This window comes from Scyliorhinus canicula, chromosome 2, assembly GCF_902713615.1.
Source record: "Scyliorhinus canicula chromosome 2, sScyCan1.1, whole genome shotgun sequence".
NCBI classification, from domain to species: Eukaryota; Metazoa; Chordata; class Chondrichthyes; order Carcharhiniformes; family Scyliorhinidae; genus Scyliorhinus; species Scyliorhinus canicula.
Window position 1 is genome coordinate 68778214 of NC_052147.1, and position 23589 is coordinate 68801802.

General features: G+C 50.7%; 1 long non-coding RNA gene across 1 annotated transcript; it reads right to left on the reverse strand.

The window, feature by feature from the left end:
* Positions 1-371: 371 nt before the first annotated feature.
* On the reverse strand, positions 372-23195 carry LOC119962378. Its single transcript, XR_005459851.1, has 3 exons — positions 23096-23195; positions 2135-2209; positions 372-556 (listed from the first exon to the last, which is right to left on the reverse strand). It is a non-coding gene; the product is annotated as an uncharacterized LOC119962378 (long non-coding RNA).
* Positions 23196-23589: the final 394 nt, after the last annotated feature.

Below are 23589 nucleotides of genomic sequence, written 5' to 3' on the forward strand. Positions count from 1 at the left end.
CATCCAAGGTCTGAATTTAACATGGGTCCCTGGTGTGCTGATGCAGTAGTGGAAACCAGTGAGCCACCATGTTACCCATGTTATGTTTCTGCTTATTTACTTCAGTTATCTTATTCATTTATAATTATCTCATAATTAAATGTTGTGTTTTTATGTTTCAGTGAGACATTTGTCGAAGCTTGTAAAGTTTAATACAAAACATTTATTAACATAAAGAATTTTATATATACAAAACTTTGAAACCACTTAACATTTAACTTTATCAGCTGAACAATGGCATTCGACTACCTCAACTTTTACAAATTTCTTGCAATAAAATATATTTTCTCACTTTATCACAATGGTCAATAAAACATATTTTCCCGCATAAACACAACTGTTCTGTCTATTTGTGAAGGGGAGGATTTTGACATATCAATTGTTAATTGACTCATGTAAAGTCAAAAAGCAACAGTTGCTGAAGTGCAGTGTCCTGGCTCACATCTCCACTGACATCATTTTGGGATGTTCTTTGGCAGTACACTCTTTGGGGTGGATTATTGATTTGCTGCAATACCTGTCAGAGAGATAGTTCATGTTAGCTTACAGGAAGTTTGCATATGTCAACTAAGGCATAAAATTTGTTAAATCATTTGAAGTTATCACTGAGGCTTCGAAGGCTCTACATTACATCAGGGAGATTTTAAAGTACATTGCAAAATCCAAATATACGTTGGCTCTGAATCAGCTGGGAGGATAGGTGTGCTAACATTGCTGTCCTTGAAGAAGTCAATAGCACCATTATTGAGGCGATGATCATCAGGGCAGCACGGTACCACAAGTGGATAGCACTGTGGCTTAACAGCGCCAGGGTCCCAGGTTCGATTCCCTGCTGGGTCATTGTCTGTGCGGAGTTTGCACGTTCTCCCCATGTCAGCATGGGTTTCCTCCAGGTGATCCGGTTTCCTCCCACAGTCTAAAGATGTGCAGGTTAGGTGGATTGGCCCTGATAAATTACCCTTAGTGAGCAAAAAAGGTTAGGAGGGGTTATTGGGTTATGGGGATAGGGTGGAAGTGAGGGCTTAAATGGGTCAGTGCACTGTATGTTCTATGAAAACCAACTCCGCTGGGCCGCCATTATGCTTAGAACGTCAGAGACCCGACTGCCAAAGCAAATCGTCTTTATCCAGCTGAAGGAAGGATCCTGAAGAAGTGGAGGTCAAAACGATCTCTTCAAAGTCACCTTGAAGACTTATCTCAAGAAATGGAACATAGATACCAATGCCTGGGGGAACTTTGCTCTGAAGACACGAACTTGGAACAACCTCTTGGTTGAAGGGTCACAACTCTTCGAGACCACCCGATGGTAAGAGAATGCCCGGAAAAGGAGCATGTGAAAAGAATCCCTGCGACTTAGCGTCCAAGGTCCGATCCCACGTTTTGGAAACACATAGAACATAGAACAGTACATAGAACAGTACAGCACAGAACAGGCCCTTCGGCCCTCAATGTTGTGCCGAGCAATGATCACCCTATTCAAGCCAACGTATCCACCCTATATCAGTAATCCACCCCCCCCCCCCCCTCTCCCTTATTTTTAGGACACTAAGGGCAATTTAGCATGGCCAATCCACCTAACCCACACATCTTTGGACTGTGGGAGGAAACCGGAGCACCCGGAGGAAACCCACGCACACACGGGGAGGACGTGCAGACTCCGCACATGCCAAATGAGTGATTGAAGATGAGGCTCTAGAATCAAGATCATCAGCCACGCAAGGGCCCACAGAACCCGTGATCAGTAACACATAGTATCTTAAGTGGACAGGCAAACTCGTTAGCGAGTGAGCACTGCATTCTCCTAATGACAAACCAAAGTTGAAAAAAAATCTTTCTTTCACTTTCTGTGATTCCAAACTCATTTAATACAGTAAAGTACCCTTTTAATGGAATTAATGGCCTCATGAAAAAACAAAGTTTCAAAAAAATATATCTTCCTTTCACTTTATTTGCATTTTAAACATATTCATAAATACTAAACACGAATAATATAAAACATTAACCTGCCAAAAAAATGTCTCTGAATGTCTCCTGCCTCTGTTCAAGTGTCCTAACCGAAAAATAAAAGTGCAAATAAAAAGGTGTAAAACCTTACCTAGCATCGGGGCAAGTGGTCCAGGTTAGCGCTGTCCCTGCATTGTTCATTCAACACCTCCAGAGCAGCGCAGGGCTTCAAACAGAGAAAAAGAAAGGCCGGTAATTTAAACACCACACGATTTCAGAGTACATGTCCGCACACCTGCACTTCCGGGTCATTATGCCGTGTATGTGTGGAGGACCAGCAACTTCAGTCGCTGACCAGAGAGGTAGTCATCTCTTTCTAGATTAATTCAAATGAAATTAAAGGCTGGCAAAGAGACAGAACACAGAGCTTTTATGGAGATGTGTTGCTTCAGTTACACACGCTAACCAATGGTGCAAGAGAGTTGAATCACATGATATTGCATCCAGGGCACAGGATGGCGCAGTGGTTAGAACATAGAACATTACAGTGCAGTACAGGCTCTTCGGCCCTCGATGTTGCGTCGACCTGTGAAACCACTCTAAAGACCATCTACACTATTCCCTTATCATCCATACGTCTATCCAATGACCATTTGAATGCCATTAGTGTTGGCGAGTCCACTACTGTTGCAGGCAAGCCCATTCCATGCCCTTACTACTCTCTGCCTCACATCGCCGAGGACCCGGGTTCGATACCGGACTAAGGTGACTGTCTGGGTGGAGTTTGCACTTTCTCCCCGTGTCTATGTGGGTCTCACCCCCACAACCCAAAGATGCGCAGGGTAGGAGGAATAACCACACTAAATTGCCCCTTAATTGTAAAAAAATAATTGGGTACTCCAAATTTAAAAAACATGATATTGCATCCCTTCCTGTGATGTCATATGAATTAGCATCAACATCCATTTAAATTATTGTATGTAACAAACGAACAAATACATTATCCAAGCAGGATACCTATGAAATATTAAAGTAGCAGTCACCTTAATCCCTGAGGAAATCCTTAGTGAAATGAGTCTGTCGCAGTTAAGGAGTCAGTTATTTTCACTGATCTCCAGTTACCGTGCCTTTAATGTTAGAGATGCGGGAGTGAATTCACTGAATCTGAAAATCCGATATATGTTCTTAATACCTAGACTGCATTGAGGTGGATGATTAATTTCTAACATACATGGGTGGTATCTTCATAATTCGATTCAGCCTTTTTATGTTCCAAATATGATTTTGATCACCGTCAATTTCTAATTATGTCCAACCCTCCTTGATTCTGAGAAAGTTTGTATAATTGTTAAATTCAATGGAAGACACGGTCCTTATTGATTCTGGTGAAACTAAGCTCCCCAGAACTCATAATTGTCCATTTTTCCATTTGTCATGAACTTGTCTTTCAAGATTACAATGTCGCTCAAGGGTTGTAAAAACTCCAGTTGACTGTGGCCTAGGATTATCTGGATGAACCTATTTGAACAAATGCGACATGGTGTTGGCTTTCCTGACAGATTGCAACAAAAATGTGTTACTCTGCAATTGTTGGTGCGTGTCATTCTTATCAGGGATTTTCTTACTGCTGTTAAGAAGATACAAGTCTCTACAAGGTGGCCAGGCATTGTGAACTTCACATATCCATTGAAAAAGTGAACCTTTTTAATATTTAAACATTTTATCTATGGGAAAATAACAAATTTACCCTGATAACCCCTTATTGTGACCTGGGGCGAAATTCTCCGACCTCCCGCAGGGTCGGAGAATCGCAGGGGGCCGGCGTAAATCCCGCCCCCGCCGTGGCCGGAATTCTCGGCCACCCGGGAATTGGCGGAGGCGGGAATCGCGCCGATTTCCGGCCCGCGATGGGCTGAAGTCCCGGCGCTGAGAGGCCAATCCCACTGACGTGGTTTCAACCCGGCCCTGATTTCTTGACATGGGTTGCTTCAACACAGTAAGACATGAAATAATTTATAAATTTGGAATGTTTATTTTGTGTCGGCTTTTATTTTGCATTTTGGTTAAGCAGATGTTCTGATGGTCAGAGTCAGGGTGAAGGTAAGGGCCGGGATTCTCCCCTACCCGGTGGGGCGGGGGGGTCCCGGCATGGCGGAGTGGCGCCAACCACTCTGGCGCCGGGCCTCCCGAAAGGTGCGGAATTCTCCACACCTTTAGGGGCTAGACCCGCGCCGGAGTGGTTGGCGCCATGCCGATTGGCGCCAGAACTGGCGCCAATGGCCCGCCCGCATCGTGGCCGGCCGAAAGGCCTTCGCCAGTTCGCGCATGCGCCGGTGCGTCAGCGGCTGCTGATGTCACCACCGGCGAATGCGCGGTAGGGGGGTCTCTTCCACCTCCGCCATGGTGGAGGCCGTGGCGGAAGAAAAAGAGTGCCCCCATGGCACTGGCCCGCCCGCCGATTGGTGGGCCCCGATCGCGGGCCAGGCCACCGTGGGGGCACCCACCGGGATCCGATCGCCCCGCGCCCCCCCCCCCCCCGGGGGCCCGCTCGCGCCGCCAATCCCGCCGCCACCAGAGGTGGTTGAAACCACGTCGGTGGGATTGGCCTGTCAGCAGCAGGACTTCGGCCCATCGCGGACCAGAGAATCGCCACGGGGGGGCACGCCGATCGGCGGGGTGCGATTCCCGCTCCTGACGATTCTCGGGTGGCGGAGAATTCCGCCCAAGGTGTGGGTCTGTTGGCGAGTATGGAATTGGGGTCCTCTTTATCTGTATCACACTTGGTTGAACTCAGCTCAAATCGAAAAAGGCCCTTTGGTTTTCCCTCTTACATTCTTCTTCCTTCTTCCCCTGATCCTCAGCTTTTATTTGTTTAGCTGGTAAAAGGCTGTCCCTTCACGATGGTAAAGTTGTGCAGCATGCTCGAGAGTAGTTCCGGCAATGGAAGTGTTTCTTCGCTGTACCAATGGTCTGCTCTGCCACACTTTGTCCAGCCGCTTGACTTTTATTACAGCAATGCTACCCGGGTGTGCATGGGATGTGTATTGGAGTCATCAATCATGCTAAAAACACTTGTTTTCCAGCAGCTACTCTTTGGTTTCTATGGCTCCAATGCACCTGGCACATGACTGCTGCAGAATGACAGCCTCATGAATGCTGCCAGAATACCAGGTATTGATCTACATGCTGACTACAATCACACATCATCGAAGGAATGATTCATTTGCTGTTCCAGTACAGAGCAATGTTGACATGCAATGCCCACAAAGCAATGTACGCATTGCTCTAAAAATACATATCCAGTGATCCCCTTTTTACAACAGTGAATGGCAAATGTTGCAAATGCCTCCAGCTTCAGCCTGGAGAGAGGTATAAATGTTCATCATCATGGTCACCTTCATAGCCATTGGCAATCCATTCCTTGCACTGTTCTAACATTGCAATTGTGGCTTCAGAAGGTGACAGATTTAATTGAGGACATCCTTATAGAAGCACAACCACTGTTTATCATTCAGGTACAGGCAGTGGATTTGATCCCTTAACAACCTGGTTGCGTTCTGATAAAGATACATTGGGCGCGAATCTCCGATGCCGCGCCGGAGCGACCTCGCCGTCGTGAACTCCGTCGACTTTCACGACGGCGCGAAACGGCCCCAATCGCGACTGATTCTGGCCCTGGAAATTGGCTAGTATTGGGGCCACGAGGAACATGGGGGGGGGGGGGGTGACGTGAAATGCACGTCGTCAGCGCGCGACGCCCGAATGATGCAGCGCCGTGTCTTAAAAAGCGCAATCCGCACACGGAAGGACCCGGAGCAGAAGAGAGAGGAAGATGACTGAGCCACGGAGGGACGCCCCGAGGTTCCGTGACACGGACCTGGAGACCCTCCTTGATGAGGTGGAGCAGTGAACGGGGCATCCTCTCCCCAAGACGATGGCATTGCCACCCATCTAGCGCAGTGCGACGGGCCTGGCGTGAGGTGGGCACGGCAGTGAGTGCTGTGGGGCAGACCCCTCGATCTGGGGAGCAGTGCCAAAAGAAGCTCCACGACCTCACCAGGGCTGCCAGGGTAAGTGCCATGAGGGTGACCCGGGTCACAACCATCCCCCCCCCCCCCCCCCCCCCCCGCCATGTCCCTCATCACCCCCTCCCCCCCCCCCCCCCCCCGGGCACGAGGAGGAGGGGGGGCGAGAGCGAGTGGAGGGGGGTGAACAACGTCGTAACAGACCCACATGAGCGCTGCGACCCCCTGGAGAGATGTCATGGTGTGGCTCCAACTTTCCCCCCACCCAGCATCAATGTAGCCTATATCTGAACGCCCTGACGATACCCACCTAATTGTGATGCTCTATCCATGCCCCTCCCCCCCCCCCCCCCCCCCCCCCGCCAAAACAGGACAAGACTGCTCCCAACAACGGGAGCGTAATAGAACCGAAGGGGGTTCGCCCGTGCTGCACCCCCTAACATTCTTTGAACAGAGGGCACTGGACCTCTCTGGGGGATCCGCCACCCGGGAGGTCGTGCAATGTGAGGATGGAGGCGCAGAAGGATGTGAGACAACCCTGCATGCCCCCCCCAGCCCATCCTCTCTCCCCTCACACTCTGCCCGCTGGACCACCCATCCTCTCTCCCCTCACACTCTGCCCACTGGACCACCCATCCTCTCTTCCCTCACACTCTGCCCACTAGACCACCCATACTCTCTCCCCTCACACTCTACCCACTGGACCCCCCATCCTCTGTCCCCTCACACTCTGCCCACTAGACCACCGTACACCCGGCCGAGCGTGTCTAACGAACCCCGTAATCATTCTGTTCCCCAGGGCCAGCTGACGAACGTCCAGGGCCGTCTTGTACTAGACAGAGCCGACCATCCGCAACGACACCCGCACCGAGGGTTGCACACCAGAGGAGGTCGGCCAGGAGGGCCATCCTCTAAATCCGGGACTCTGGAGGGGGACGTACAGAGGACGGACAGTGACAACAATCATGGCTGTGCGTTGCAAAAAGGTCGGGCCATGAGACAACACAGTGATGGGGACAGGACGGGGACTGTGGACCTAGACGCACAGAGGACGGCCATGCAGTCAACGGACTCACTCCGCTGTGGAACTTTACATGGGCCGCGTGCGCCCTGCGCCGGGCCATGAGTGGGACCAGGACACAACGGACATACTGACAGACGAGGTGCTAGAGCTTGCGGCACTGCTGTCTCCCACACCATCCACCATCCCAGAGACACTCACCTCGGTTGGGCAAATAAGTGATGAGGCTCCTGGGTCAAGGTCTGGTGTGCACCACACAGCCGAGCCAGTACAGCAGGTGGAGTTCGGAGCAGCCGAGGGGCTGGACGGTCAGAGGGCAGCCCAGGCCCAGCATCCAGCTGCCGCCCAGACGGTTGCTGGGTTCCTGGATTTGCTCGACCCACCCGGACACCCGATGCATTTGGAAACCCAGGGACACAATGTCAGGATGAGGGCCGTCTTCCAGCAGCTGCAGACGCAGTTGGAGGAGTCCATCCGCGTCCAGGAGCAGGGAGTGGTGCCGCTCATCGCAGCCACCCAGGCCGACACTGCACGGGTGGCGTCCGCGGTCGAGGCAATGGGTGAAATGGGTTCGGCCATGGGTCAGGTTCTGCAAGGCGTTGGGCTTCACGTGCACGCGTCATCCATGGCTCAGGAGAGGGCTGCCCTCTCACAGGCAGCAATGCGCCAGAGCCAAAACGATATTGCCGCCGCGCTCCGGGCCCTGGCTGAGTCTCACCGGGTCATGGCCCAGTCCCAGCAGGCCATGGCACAGTCCAAGCAGTCGACGCAGATCATCGACCACCTAATGCACGTGCTGGATGGCGTCGCGCACTCACAGGTTGAGGTCGCACAGTCCCTGGCGGGAATGTCTCACTGCCTGGTCTCCGTCTCTGCAAACATTCGGACCCTGGTCGATACCGTTGCAGGCCTCCAGGACTGGCAGCGCCAGGTGGCGGTGGGGCAACGGGGCACGTCTCCGATCGCACCTCCGTCCCACAGTGAGGCCCGGGGACCACCGGGCTCCCCGAGGGAGGAGGAGGTTCTGGAGCCCGTCCCATTAACTCCATCACGGGGCGTCCCTGAACGCTCGGCCTCTCCCCGTCCCGTCCCTGGCGTATCTGGTAGGCAGCGGGCAGAGCAGAGTGGCACCATGTCATCCAGCATGCCCGCCGAGCAGCCTAGCCTATCAAGGCCGGGTCGCCCCAAGAAACGAGTGCCGATGGGGAGCCATGTCGCAGGGCGTGATTCTCAGCAGTCCGCCTCCACTCCCGCTGACCCATCTGGGGATTCACCTAGACGTAGTGGTAGCAGGGCCGGCCCAAGGTACCGGCAACTCGGGCAGTCGCCCGGGGCGCCATGTGTTAGGGGGCGCCAGAGACTCGTGTCCCGCGCACGCGCAGTTGGGCCGGTGCCAACCAGCGCATGCGCGGTGACCGCCGGCCGCCCTTCCCAGGGCGGCCCCCCCTCCCCCCCACCCGCCTCGGTCCCGGCCCCACCTCCCCCTCCCGCCTCCCCCTCCCGCCTCCCCCCCGCCCCTGCCTCCCCCCCGCCCCCGTCTCCCCCCCGTCCCCGCCTCCCCCCCCGCCCCCGCCTCCCCCGCCTCCCCCCCCGCCCCACCTCCCCCCGCCCCGCCTCCCCTGCCTCCCCCGCCTCCCCCCCCGTCTCCGCCTCCCCCGCCTCGGCCCTGCCCCCCCGCCACGGCCCCGCCCCCCCCCCCACCTCCGCCCCGCCTCGGCCCCCGCCTCGGCCCCGCCCCCGCCTCGGCCCCACCCCCTCCTCCCCCCCCCCGCCTCGGCCCCGCCCCCGCCTCGCCCCCCCCGCCTCCCCCGCGCCTCGGCCCCCCGCGCCTCGGCCCCGCGCCTCGGCCCCGCCCCCCGCGCCTCGCCCCCCCTCGGCACCGCCCCCCCGCGCCTCAGCCCCGCCCCCCGCCTCGGCCCCGCCCCCCCGGCCCCCGAAGGTCGCTGAAGTTCAGCTTGCCCGGGGCGCCAGCAACCCTAGGGCCGGCGCTGAGTGGTAGGGCCCGTAAGGCAAGGAAGTTGAACACATAGTAAGTTGGCAGGGGTGCAGGGCCCAGTTTAGTTGTAGGGGCTAGGTCATCTGTATATAACCTTCACTATAAACTCACTGTTGCTCCTAACTTGTAAGACTCTGTGCTATCTCCGGTGCCACGGGTGCTCCTGATGGTGACCGAGTGTCGCTGGGGTTGACAAGCGGTTAAACGTCGGTGCCGGGTGTGCTGTCCCTATTCCCCACCCCCCTCCCACAGTCGGACACCATAATCCTCAGCACTCTGACGCCAGCTACCCCACACGGGCACGTGATGGGGTGTCCCTGACAAACGCAGCGATCACCGAGATGGATGGTTCAGCTATTGCCATGAGTCAGACTTTGTCTAACGATTCTGAGCTCACAGCTCATCGCAGATCGGGCTGTCATCATTCAACATGGCACTGATCACACCCGCTGACACAGTCATCAATGTCGTGCTATACCGTAGTGCCGCAGTGGTAAGGTGATGTCGAATTGGAGCAGTGTACGCGGAGCGGGGGTGCGGGAGGGGGGGGTGCGGGTTATGTGCTGTCCGTGTGCACGACTGGCGATGCAGGTGGTAGTGTACTGTTCAGCGATTCCGTCGCACGTGATGCGTGAACCTTGTGGACACCAACGCGTTGTGTGCCCGCTGTCCTCGACGGTGCCGTCGTGCAGGCTCCTGGACATTACCAGCACCCGGGTCATGTCTGTGTCCTACGCCCCACACCCCACCCTGCTGCATGCCATCCTCCTTCACCCCCTCCTCATCCTCATCCTCCTCCTCATCCTCCTCCTCATCCTCCTCCTCTTTGTTAGCGTTAGCACCTCTGCCATCGGCTTCCCCCTCCGACTCCTCCACCAGGGCATCTCCCCTCTGCATCGCGATGTTGTGCAGCGCACAGCATACCACAACAATGCGACTGACCCTGTCAGGCCGGTACTGCAGGGCCCCTCCGGAGCGGTCCAGGCATCTGAACCTCATCTTCAGCAGGCCGAAGCACCGCTCCACCACACCCCTAGTTGCTGCATGGGCCTTGTTGTATAAGGTCTCCGTGTTGGTCTGAAGCCTTTGTATTAGTGTCATCAGCCATGACCTCAATGGATAACCCCTGTCACCCAGCAACCAGCTCCTCAGCTGAGGAGGGCATCCCTCAAACATTGCGGGGATGAACGACTGCGCAAGAATGTAGGTGTCATGCACACTCCTGGGGAACCTTGCGCATACGTGCATGATCCTCATGAGGGGGTCACAGACCACCTGGATGTTCATGTAGTCTGTGCCCTTCCTGTTAGTGAACATTCCCCTGTTGCCTGCAGGCGGGCGCATGGGGACGTGAATACCATCGATCACTCCCTGGACCATCGGTATCCCGGCCACGTTGGCGAATCCACGGGCTCGTGCTTCCTGATGTGCTCTGTCCTCGGGGAATGTAATGTAACGGTCCGCGATGGCGAACATGGCGTCGGTCACGTCCCAGATGCACCTGTGGACTGAGGCCTGTGATATCTCAGATAGGTCCCTGCTCGGAGCCTGGAAGGAACCGGTAGCGTAGAAGTTTAGGGCCACCGTCACCTTGACGCATACCGGTATAGCGTGTCTTCCTCCCGTTCCACGTGGTGCGAGGTGCGCCACGAGGCTCACGGTAGCATGGTGGTTAGCATCAATGCTTCACAGCTCCAGGGTCCCAGGTTCGATTCCCGTCTGGGTCACTGTCTGTGTGGAGTCTGCACGTCCTCCCCGTGTGTGCGTGGGTTTCCTCCGGGTGCTCCGGTTTCCTCCCACAGTCCAAAGATGTGCGGGTTAGGTGGATTGGCCATGATAAATTGCCCGTAGTGTAAGGTTAAGGGGGGGATTGTTGGGTTACGGGTATACGGGTTACGTGGGTTTAAGTAGGGTGATCATTGCTCGGCACAACATCGAGGGCCGAAGGGCCTGTTCTGTGCTGTACTGTTCTATGTTCTATGTTCTATATGTGCGACCGTCTCCCTGCTGAACCGGAGTCTCCTCCTGCAGGTGAAGTCTGGTAGGGCTTCGAACGACATTCGGTCACGGTACACCCTAGTCTTTGATGGCCACCTGTGGCGCCCTGGCTCCACCGTCAGTGGCTCCTCCTCCTCCCCATCCATGCACTTCGACATCAGTGCCTGCATCCTGTGCCTTCCTCAGCGTTCGGGGGTTCATGTTCCCCTCGGCATCCCCCTGAACATACCGGCCATGAGCGCGCTGCTGGATGGCCAACTGCAGTGCAGCGGCTCCAACCACTGCGGTGAACATTGCTGTCTGGTTGGCATACATGGTGACTTACAGAAGGGTGGTGGGGGGCAGAGAAACGACATGTTACATGGAGGTTCTTCGACACCTCGGCACCCGACTGCCATGGGATACCTGTGTGCCCCGGTGGCCTGGTCGCACTGCTGCCAGCCTAACCCCTGGTCACTGTCTGCGTCCAACGGTGAGTTAACAACATCCTCCCTCCCTCTTCCCCCTCCCACCTCCACTCCCTCCCTCTCCCCCTCTCACCTCGACTCCCTCCCTCTCCCCCTCCCACCTACACTCCCTCCCTCTCTGCTCCCACCTCCACTCCCTCCCTCTTCCCCCTCCCACCTCCACTCCCTTCCTCTCCCCCACCTCCACTCCCTCCCTCTTCCCCCTCCCACCTCCACTCTCTCCCTCTCCCCCTCCCACCTCGACTCCCTCCCTCTCCCCCTCCCACCTACACTCCCTCCCTCTTCCCCCTCCCACCTCCACTCCCTTCCTCTCCCCCCCACCTCCACTCCCTCCCTCTACCCCTCTCACCCCACCCCCTCCCACCTCCACTCCCTCCCTCTCCCCCTCCCACCTCCACTCCCTCCCTCTCCCCCTCCCACCTTCACTCCCTCCCTCTCCCCCCTCCCACCTCCACTCCATCCCTCTCCCCCCTCCACACCCCCCCCCCCCCCCAGCCATTGGCCGCAGCGTTCTCAGGGAAGCCTATCCCAATTTGCAGAGACTCCGGGTCAGTCCGCTCAACTCCTCAGCGCTCAGTGTCAGCCAGCACGACTGGCTGATGACTAAAAATAGCAGGTGTGGACGATGACGGCGTGAACTGGGGTCACGCCGTCGGGACTTCGGCCCATGTGGGCCGGAGAATAGCGGGGGTACCGGAGAATCGCCCGAGACACCCAAAATGGGTGTGCTTGAGCCGAGCGGAACCCGACGGGACCAATTTCGCCTGTTGGCAGAATCGCGGGAACACGTCGGACCGGCGTTGCGTGAAAAACTGGCGCAGCCCGCGATTCTCCCAACCGGCACGGCATCGGAGAATCGCGCCCATTATTCCCCTCTTCCTCCTCTCTCTTCCAGCGACTAGCCCGTCTATGTGTGGCCTCTGTTCATTCTTCTTGTCGTGCCATATTATAAAGGGAATATGTACTAATTCACCCACGCCTGGGAGTAACTGGTTTGTATAGAAATCTTGAAGTCAGCAGACCAGTACTTCAGCACCTGCCACACCACTCTACAGATGCTATTTTGGAGCTCTCGGGCTACTGCCCAAAAGAATGGATACAAATGAGCTCAATTTCTCACCCACCATTTTTTTATTATTGTGTAAACATACCAATGGCGAGTGAGTATTCCAGGAGCAGATAAACTCTGCCCTTGTGGCTGAAGTTGGAAATTCATAAAATATGAAGAGCGAAATAGAGGCGTGTAGCATGCAAACTGGACACACTGCAAGTTATACTGAAAACTAGCGCCCCTCAAGATACTTAAAATCTGACGGCCAAGGCCCACTTTGAGCTGACTGACTGTTTACTGACCTTAGTATTGATATATTGGTTTACTGACTGGCATTTATGTAGGGAAGATATTACAATGACTAACTTCAGTTATCAAAACAATACTGAGACAAATGGACAAAGTACTATACTACTGTTTCAGGCCTCATTTAAAGTAATGACTCTTGTACACAGAACATTACCTCCAACTCAATTTATCTTTGATGACCTTGCAAGTTATGTGTCAAATTCATTTCTCTATGTCTGACTAATGACGGCTTTCCAGACAGATATGCATTATGATCAGTGTAACCCCAATCCTTACAGTGCTATTTTTCTTTCCTGCTAAAACTGTCAGCATGACAATAGAATGAAAATATTCTTTAAAAAGCGGCTAATGTGTCCAGTACTGTGTAATTGCCATTGTCTGACAAAATGCAACAGTGACTAAAGCGCAGGAGAGCTTCGTTACCTTATACGACACAAAACATTGGTCAGGTGTTTTCTGAGCCTTTCCACCCAGATGTACTCATAATCTGGGTGCAAACAAGTTCTAGCTTAAATCAGTGTGGAATTTGGACTTCAAATATAATACGTCCAATTCTCCTTGATCTATAACGTTCATTGATCGAGTCCTTGCCTGACCAAATTTCCACCCTCACAACCCAAATCTCTATTGTGATGAGAGTTTCAGTGAATGCTGGCAGAAGCAAGGTCATTTTCTATCTTCATTCAATTGCAATTTCATGAGCGTGAGTTTTTTAAAAAATTCTTCTCGCATACAAAGATTTTTCTGCATTCCTTGTTTCTGTCAATGCATTATTTTGGCAAAGTATGGTGGGAGGGAAGGGGGGAGGGCACAGTTTTAACCTCCAAATTGGACTTGGGGTATGGAGGATTGTAAATTTGGGAGGGAAGGGGGGAGGGCACAGTTTTAACCTCCAAATTGGACTTGGGGTATGGAGGATTGTAAAATTGGTAAGATTCTGAAGCCTCCATTCAACCATTTCTGGGTTTAAGCAGCAGCATGTTTGGTCGAGTGAGTAGCCTGCTGACGGAAGATGGATTGATTGTTACTGCATGCTAAAAAGTGCCTTAAAATGATTTCTGTGTGTCAGGAATCCCACCAATACAAATGGAGGGGAAATTGAGCAGCAGTTTATGGGAGTGTCTAAAGTTCTTGTTCCTGTGGTGATCACAAGTTAACCAGATGCAACACAACTGAGCAACCACTAGAGGGAGCACGGGAGAGCCATATAAATAGATCAGGACAGGAAGTGAGGACACACTTCACTGAGGGCAGAACTTGGAGCAACACATACACAAGACACTCTTCACAGCAGGCGGGCTGGTAAGCAGGACACACAGCAAGCAAAGCTGGTAGTTAGCACTGGAAGGTAGTTCTAGGTCGAGCTCTGGAAACTGAACGAACTCACAATAAAGCATCTTCTCCACACTTGAGACTACGAGCTTTATTAAGACACGAGTAACAACACATGGTACCCAGGAGTGATTTCAGACGCTTATGACAGGACAACTCAGCTGCAGATACAGAAAACAAAAAAAAAATGGCATGGAAATCTCCTACTGGACATTCGACTTGGGAAGACATTGCTGATGAGAGGATGTGCCTTGGATACCCACTTCACCTGGACACGCCTGGAAAAGTAAGAAGTGTCTGGGAAAGGTTTAAACAAATGTTCGATTTTTATATCATAGCATATGATGCAGCAGCAGCCTCAGACGAAATTAAAATAGCAATCCTCATCGAAGGACATGAAGCTAGGAAAGTTTATAATGGATTTAAATACTCAAAAGGTGAAGACAGAAACAGCTTACAAACGGTACTAAACAAATTTGAAGAGTACTGTGAGAAATTTGAACAGCAAGACATACTCAGAGTCCAAACTGCACAGAGACTGAGTGATGCAAAACTTAAAAAATCACGAAAAGAGCAAGAAATCGCGAATGAAAAGTACAGATCAAAAAGAAGAAATGACAAGAATTTCTCACAAAGCCAAAACGCTGAAACCCTGTCCAAATCGGGAAGAGAAAATTACTTACGAGTTTTGGAGAGAGAGTCCTGATGGGCAAGAAAAATCCCTGAAATCCGCGAAAAACGGCAAAAAAATGGCGTTGGAGCACATTTTGCAGTCTCCGGTAAGCAAAGAACTACAAATGGCGTCTGCGCATGCGCCGGAACCGGAAGCCGCGCATGCGCAGTTCAAAAAATATCGCGATGCCGATCGTTATGCGCATGCGCAAGCCGCGCATGCGCAGTCAAAAAAGGTTTTGGTCGCGGATCGTAATGCGCATGCGCACGCCGCGCATGCGCAATGGAAACAAAACCGCACAGTGAAGGAGGAAGGCCGATTTGCGCATGCGCAATGCATTCCTGCGCGTGACGTCATGACGTCTGAGCATCCCGACCACGCCCACTTAAAAGGGAAATGCCCGAAAATTGAAAACAAGACACTTAAAGTGGTAAACACAAATTTTCTTGCCTCAGAACACAGAAAAACGCCTGAACTTACACCAACAGTTAAAAACAACTTGCACAACACCCTGAAAAAAGCAGTCTGCACCACCCAAAGTGAAGAGAACAAAAAGAATTCCGAAACAACAAAAGATGATTTGTTTTTCGAAGAATACTACTCAGACACAGCTGAGTCAGTCGGATATGCTTCTCACAGCATCAGCGACACGGTCGCAAAGTTCAACACGAATCAACTCGTGGTAGAAGAAGCCAACGAAGATGAAATGGCTATCAAAGAATACTACTTAGACATGGAGGAGTTATTTGGACATGCTGATCACAGCATCAGCGACACCGTTGCAAAGCTCAACACGACTCTACTCATGGTAGATGAATCCAACACCATGAGGCCATGGCAGCTCGTCGATACATTGGATGACAGCAATACCCAAGACGAAGACGACGCCACACAGAGAGCACAGGAAGACTCCACAGAGCGAGCGATGACAGGCTCTACAGTGCGAGTAATGAAAGACTCCAAAAGGGATGCAAGCAAACACTCCCTGGCGAACACCATGCATGAACAAGACCATGCAGGTAAACCCGCAGTATCTGAGCAACCGCAAGCAGACTATGACAGTCTACCAAGCTCACAGGAACAAGAAGAAGACAACGTACATCTAACCACTGATACCATGCATGCACAAGACCATGAAGATCAACCCGCAGTATCTGAGCGACCACAAGCAGACTATGAAAGTCTAACAAGCTCACATGAACAAGAAGAAGACAATGCACCTCTACCCACTGCATGCGAGAACAGTAACAAGGTGATCTCACTCGACGTACAGGATCACAGCGAGACTGACAGTTCTCAGCTTGTCTGTACAGAAGCACAGAGTCGGGCCACCCAACAGTCCAGAGAGACGATGCCGAAAGAAAACGTGCAGATTTTGACTCCAGAAGAGGAGCACCTGGAGTCCAGAGAGACAACGCCGAAAGAAGCCATGCAGATTCTGACTCCAGAAGAGGAGCACCTGGAGTCCAGAGACACCAAACAAAAAGAAACCATGCAGATTTTGACTCCAGAAGAGGAGCACCTGGAGTCCAGTGAGATAACATCAACAGAAATCATGAAGATTTTAACTCCAGAAGAGGAGCGCCGAGAGTCCACAGACACCACGTCAATTGTAATCATGGAGGTATTGACTCCAGAAGAGGAGCGGCAAGAGTCCACAGACACCGCGTCAAATGTAATCGAGAAGACTTTGACTCCGGAAGAGGAGCACCAAGAAAGCACAGATGCGGAATCCAATTCTCCACAACTGATTGATGTCACCTGCACCGATGCAACATCAGATCATTCGCACCACTCTCGAGACTAAATGCTCAATGACTCAAATTATCCACTCGGGACACTCATAGAGTATAACAAAAAAAACAAAAGTCAAAAGAAACACGGCAAGAACAGAAACAACATGAAGCGCGACAAGACCAACAACAATAGCAAGAAGCACAGCAGAAACGAGAACGACAACAGCAAGAACAAAAGCAACATGAAGCGCGACAAGACAAACACCAAAGTCAGGCACCAAGACAGCGACAACGACAGAAACAAAAACAACAACACGAACGGCAACGAAAACAACAAAGTCAGGAACAACGACAGTGCCAACACCAAAGACAGAAACGACAAAAACAGCAACAAGTACGGCAACGAAAACAACAAAAACAGGAACGACAGAGACAACAGCAATAAAACAACGACTTGTACACAATGGTACTACTCGGCACATGAAGGACAATGCCACAGCGCATGGCAAAATGATGACAAGACTACAAACATGTCATGGGATGACGACAAATCGCATAAACACACGTCTGCTCCAGAACGAGCAAGCACACCAGCATCCAAGGCGGATGAGACAATAAATCAACACCACAAGCACAGAAAAAAGGCCATGCCAGTCAACATCAGTGAGGTGACCATGCAAACACCTCGGGATGATGCATTGGGTACTTAAAATAACAAGGAACACCAACAACATTCACAGCGGACTTGCAATATCAATATCACCACGTCATCAACAACAACAAAAAAAAACAAGAAAAAAAAAAGCTCTGAACAAATTCATCAAGTTTGGACTCATAAAGGTTTTATTGAGATTGGACATATAACTACATTGGCTTTGTACAGTATGCAATAGCACCATCACCTGTATAGATACGCATATCATAAGTAACTGTTTTCTATAATTTTCTTTAACGATGTACAGCAAATATGTAAAGAGAAAAAGGGGGATGGGGTGATCGTAGATTTACTAGATACAAAACAACTGAGCAAACACCAGAGGGAGAGCTACAAATACACCGGGACAGGATGTACAATTTTCTTTAACGATGTACAGAAAATATGTTAAGAGAAAAAGGGGGATGTGGTGATCACAAGTTAACCAGATGCAACACAACTGAGCAACCACTAGAGGGAGCACGGGAGAGCCATATAAATAGATCAGGACAGGAAGTGAGGACACACTTCACTGAGGGCAGAACTTGGAGCAACACATACACAAGACACTCTTCACAGCAGGCGGGCTGGTAAGCAGGACACACAGCAAGCAAAGCTGGTAGTTAGCACTGGAAGGTAGTTCTAGGTCGAGCTCTGGAAACTGAACGAACTCACAATAAAGCATCTTCTCCACACTTGAGACTACGAGCTTTATTAAGACACGAGTAACAACACAGTTCCCTGATATGAATAAGCAGCGCAATCGAATGGCCTCGTCATGCCCAACCCGGTGCTACGGGCGAGGCCTGTAAATCTCATGAGAGGCCTCTCGCGAAACTCACAATGCTCAGGACGCCTCGCGAGATCTAACGAGATTTCGCAAGGTGTTACGATCTGGATCTGGGTGGAATCCAGATTTGCATATTCAAGTGAGCAGATTCACCGGAGAATCCCAAGTTGCTGGACTGAACCCCTGTGCTTAGGAGACCCCACTGTGGTGCCATTTAGCACTGGTTTCCACAAACGTAATGGCACTTCGGGGAGGGGGGTCTCCCATACGATCAGAGGTCCCTGGGTGGTCAGGTTCCAGGCAAGGTGGGTACCCTGCCACCTAGATACCGCCCGGGTACTGTGAAAGTGCCGCCCTAGCAGTACCAGCCTGGCACTGCCAGGATTACCAGGTTGTACTGCCAGGATACCAGGCTGGCAGTGCCAAGGTGCCCGGATGCCAGTTTGTCCATGCCGGGGATCGGGCCAGGAGTGCCCTACCTTTATGAGGTGAGATGAGGAGGGGCTCAAGGACCCAACATCCAGGGGTGGGGGGCAGAGATCGGCGTGCAATTTTAAAAAGCTGAGCTGGTCAGTGCCAGAAATGAAGTTAAATGAGACCGTGGCGGGGCGTTCCTGGCTGAGGCTCGAAAAAGAAAGAGTCCCATTTAATGGCGGGGTTGTTATGGTGCTGCCGCATTGAGAAACACCCTGCTAAATGCGCCCGGAACAGGACTCTGTTAGGTTTTTATTAAATTACACCCAAAGGCTTAGTGCTTGCAGTTTCTTTCACATGGCCCTGTGAAATAATTTTGCAGAGCTCTTGTGAGCGTAAGTATTTTTGAGAGGGTGGGAGGGTTTCAAGCAGAAAGCATGAGGACGGGAAGGTGATGCCACAGATGTTTCTGACAGGGCATCAGACAAGGGAAGCATTCGCCGTCCATAGCAGTAGCACCTTGCTGTGGTGGATCTGCAGGCACACGAGAGAGAGAGGTGCAGAATGAAAAGATTCATAACATTGATCCGGAGAACCAACAAGTGAGCAAAGAGCGAACAGAATGTAGAGCTGCAGAAAGGAGAGCAACAGAGTGGTTGGGAGGACAGGAGGTTTTCCTAGCACAAGAGTGTTTAGGGGCAAAGGCTTGGCCTGTCTGAAAAATGCTGCCATAGGCTCTGGTTGTTATAGCAACACAGGTCTGACAGTCAGCTTCACATTCATGTAAAGGCAGATTTTTTGCCGACGTATTGTGCCAGATTCTCTGTGATGAAACCAGCCTGATGAGCAGACCTCAAATGTCTGACTCTGACCGGCTTCTCACGAATGGACACACATGGCACTGCAGACATTACCATGACAATCAAACATCAATATGTAGCTGGTGTGCAACCAACAGACGTTGTTCATGAAGGTGCAGGTGTAATTCCCTGGGAGCTGCTGTGATGCATTCATACTGCAACAATCCAACATTCAGAAGCTATTTTTATAATTATAATAATCTTTATTGTCACAAGTAGGCTTACATTAACACTGCATTGAAGTTACTGTGAAAAGCCCCTAGTCACCACATTCCAGCACCTGTTTGGGTACACAGGGGGAGAATTCAGAATGTCCAATTCACCTGCAGCACGTCTTTCGGGACTGTGAGAGGAAACCGTAGCACCCGAAGGAAACCCACGCAGGCACGGGAGAACGTGCAGATTCCACATAGTGGCCCAAGCCGGGAATCGAACCTGGGACCCTGCACCGGGAAGTAGAATTAAAGTCTGGTTCTGAGTAAGAAACCTCTTCAAACCTGGCTCATGACACCACCCTTGGAACCTCACTTGTGAAGCATGATAGTGCAACACAAAAACTCACAAGAGAACCAAGTGAGCCACAGAGCAAGGTGCAAAAATGTCAAACAGATGCTTCAGGTGCCGAAATAAATTTGAAGGCGCCCTTCAATACTCGCTGGTAAGGCCGTCCTGCATAATAGTGGCGCGCTGTGATGTAAGCAACATTGCACAGCAGACAGGATTGCAGGCGGAGGAGAACTAAGGGCTTAATTCTCAGTGTCGGGTGACAAGAACATGAAAGGAGGGTTTAGGGGCAGCCCCTAGTCACCACATTCCAGCGCCTGAAGTTACAAGTGGGGCACCCATCAACACACCACCCAGCTACTTGCTCTTTGGTTTATCAGGGGTGACCGACTAGCAGGGTCAACGAGTGACAGGCAGGAAAATAATTAAAATTAAAAAATTCTCTGGCCTGCGTTCCTCCCACCAACACCACCAAAACCAGTCAGAAAATGGTCTTTCATCCACCAATACACATCCACCAATAGATTTAATCTTGTACTTACATTCTTGAAACAAGTGAAAGGGCGCTGCTAATCATTATATTTGATGTGCTGTCATGAAAACAGAAAATGTAATTGCACAATGTTTTGGAAAATACGCGTATGCATACCTTGGTGATTATTGTTTCTTGAGTTAATGGGAGCGATTTGGAGCCTGCATTAGCTGTCAGCTAAACGGCGACACGGGCCAAAATCTCACGACGGTCAGACAACAAGAATCCCACTGGCAAGGTCTAATTTTCTGACATTTCACAATCCTCCCGGGTGATGTAACGAGGCTTTCACCCAAAAAGGGTGGGAACCTCATGGCAATCAACTTCAATTAATTTAAATATAATTAAAGGGGTTCTCCACAATATGTTACCCGGTCACTGAATATTTATATCTCGCTGATGTGATGCCCAATCCGTGAGATTTACGAACAGGTGTTTAAAACGGGAAGCAGTCGAGAGGGTGTCGCCAGGGGCGCAAAGGTAAGTATAACCCCCAGGGAGAGGGAAGGGATATACCTGGCAATGCCAGATATGAAATTACTGTGGAAAGCCCCGAGTCGCCACATTCCGGCGCCTATTTAGGTACACGGAGGGAGAATTCAAAATGCCAAATGACCTAACAGCACATCTTTCGGGACTTGTGGGAGGAAACCGGAACGCCCAGAGAAAACCCACGCAGACACGGGGAGAACATGCAGACTCCGCACAGACATTGACCCTAGCTGGGAATCGAACCTGGGATCCTGGCGCTGTGAAGCTACAGTGCTAACCACTGTGCTACTGTGCAGCCCCTATCAAGTCTCTACTGCAAAAACAAATAAGATCTGATGCTGGTATCATTCATTAGTTAATTCATCATTCCTTTTCACACTCTTTTCTGTTTGAGGTATGAACAATGGCAGCTTTGAAGACCGAGGAGCTCTTAAATATCATTTTGAATGACTTCCTGTTAAGTTAACTGAATGTTTTGTACAAAGGCCCGGATTTGTGCCATGGTGGAGAGCCTCTCCATCATGGTAAAAATGGTAGTGTGAAACCCGACGTGTGCAGAGTGGGTTTTGTAAGAGCAGATCTGACCTTTGTGCATTCATTTGGATAGCCAGGGTATTTCTTTGGAGAGGTGAGGTATTACTTTGGATCTGGTCCCGCGATTCCTTTGTGGGAGGTCAGGTGCACTTTGGGTAGATAAGGTGCCCAAGGAATTGTTAAAAATGGGCACGAATATGTGTAAAAATACATAAATTCATTAACTGTCAAGCTTATAAGTACAGTCAACAAGTACAGTCAACAAGCCTGTCAAAATCAACTGTCAAATCTGACAAAGCAACTGCGAAGGAGACGTGACAAGTGGACCTGTCAAAAGTGTCAAAAGCATCTATCAAGAAGAACTATCAAGAGGACTTATCAACGGGACCTGTCCAAAGTGTCAAGAAGATCTGCTAAAGGTTTCAAGAGAAACAGACAAGAGAGTCAAGAGTAACTGTCAAAACAGCCTTTCAAAGAGAGCTGTAAAGATGTCAAGGCATTTAAAAGTCATGTTTTTTAAAACTTTGGAAAAAAAATCTGGAGTGCTCAAAAATCATTGTTTTTTATTTCACTTTGTTTGTTTACTTAAGCCTGATGAGTTCTAATACCAGACTACTGCTGCATAATTTATTTCACAACCATCTATTATCACAGTAGGGTGCCTACCATTTCATACTTTCATTGACAAGTGGTTATAAACTCTTTGATGTGCGAGTATAAATTTCAATTATTGTTAAAATAAGGGATTAAATTAATGCTGTTATCAGCCTTTTGTAGTAAATTTAATAAATTGGTACTTATGATTAAGGTTTTTTTTCATTATAGTGAAGTCTGCAAAAGTCATTAAACTTTAATTTATGGAATTCTTTTTCATCTCATCTCTGCATGGGCTCATGATGGATATTGGGTGAGTTGGCATGGTATGTGTAAGGGTAAAGGGTTGTAGTTGGGAGGGCATATGTTGGCACTGAATTGGCAAAGGGCCAGAAGGAACATGGGGTGCGTAGAAGGGCTAGGTTAGCATGGAAGGTATGGGAGGTTATGCGATTAAGTACAGGGCATAAGGTGGCATGGGATAGCATGGATGTGGTATGGGGAATTGTAAGGAGTGAGGGGTGTGGGCTGGAGTTATGTTTCATGTTTTATTCATTAAAACTTTGGACACAGTGCCAGAGCCATGAAATGAAATGAAATAAAAATCGCTTATTGTCACGAGTAGGCTTCAAATGAAGTTACTGTGAAAAGCCCCTAGTCACCACATTCCGGCACCTGTTCGGGGAGGCTGTTACGGGAATCGAACCGTTCTCCTGGCCTGCTTGGTCTGCTTTCAAAGCCAGCAAATTAACCCTGTGCCAAACATGAGGCAGGCATTCCAGCGGGCCCATCTCCCCTCCCCCACTTCAGCAATTCAACCCACAGACTGTTAGGCCCTCCCCTGACCACCACTTGCTTTTACAACCCTCCCCATACTTTTTGGTCCTCAGAAACAGACTTTTCATCACCAGTCCTCCAGCCTGTTCATCAGAGGCAGGAGACCCAAAGCAAAAAAAAAAGCACCCTTCAGTTAAATTCTGAACATATTCTGAAAACCCATTCTTCCCAGTTCCCCAACCTTACAACAACTCCCCCCCCCCCCCCCCCCCCCCCCCCAACCCCCCATCACCACACCACTGTGCACACTCACCCAATCCCACCTCACAATGAAGTTCAGGCTAAATTCCAGGCCATTGAGTTGCTACATTATTAAAGCATGCCAGGCAGATCTACTGGCACAGGCCATTCTGCAGTCAGTCCTTGACTCTCATGAGTCAATGATCCAGATGACTGCCTCTCTTTCCTGCAGTTCAGAATTTGGAACTCTGTCATCTGTGGAATAGACATTACAGAAAATCGGTAACAGTTGAATGACACTGCTGCTCATTGGCAAGACCCTAATGCTCTCAATTGTTATGCCTTTGGACTTTTCCCAGCCAGCACAATAATATTCAGCGGCATAAGGATCAAAATGGGCTGGGTGCCAACTTTGAGGTCAACTTAACCAGAACGTTTATTGCTTTTCTCACACTTAATGCCAAAATGTGCATTGCCAATGTCACTACATGGTTGCAGGGACTCGTTGCTGGTTGCTCAGGTTCCAAACTGAAGTTCTTGGAAGGTCTGAGCTCAGGACAGCTTTAA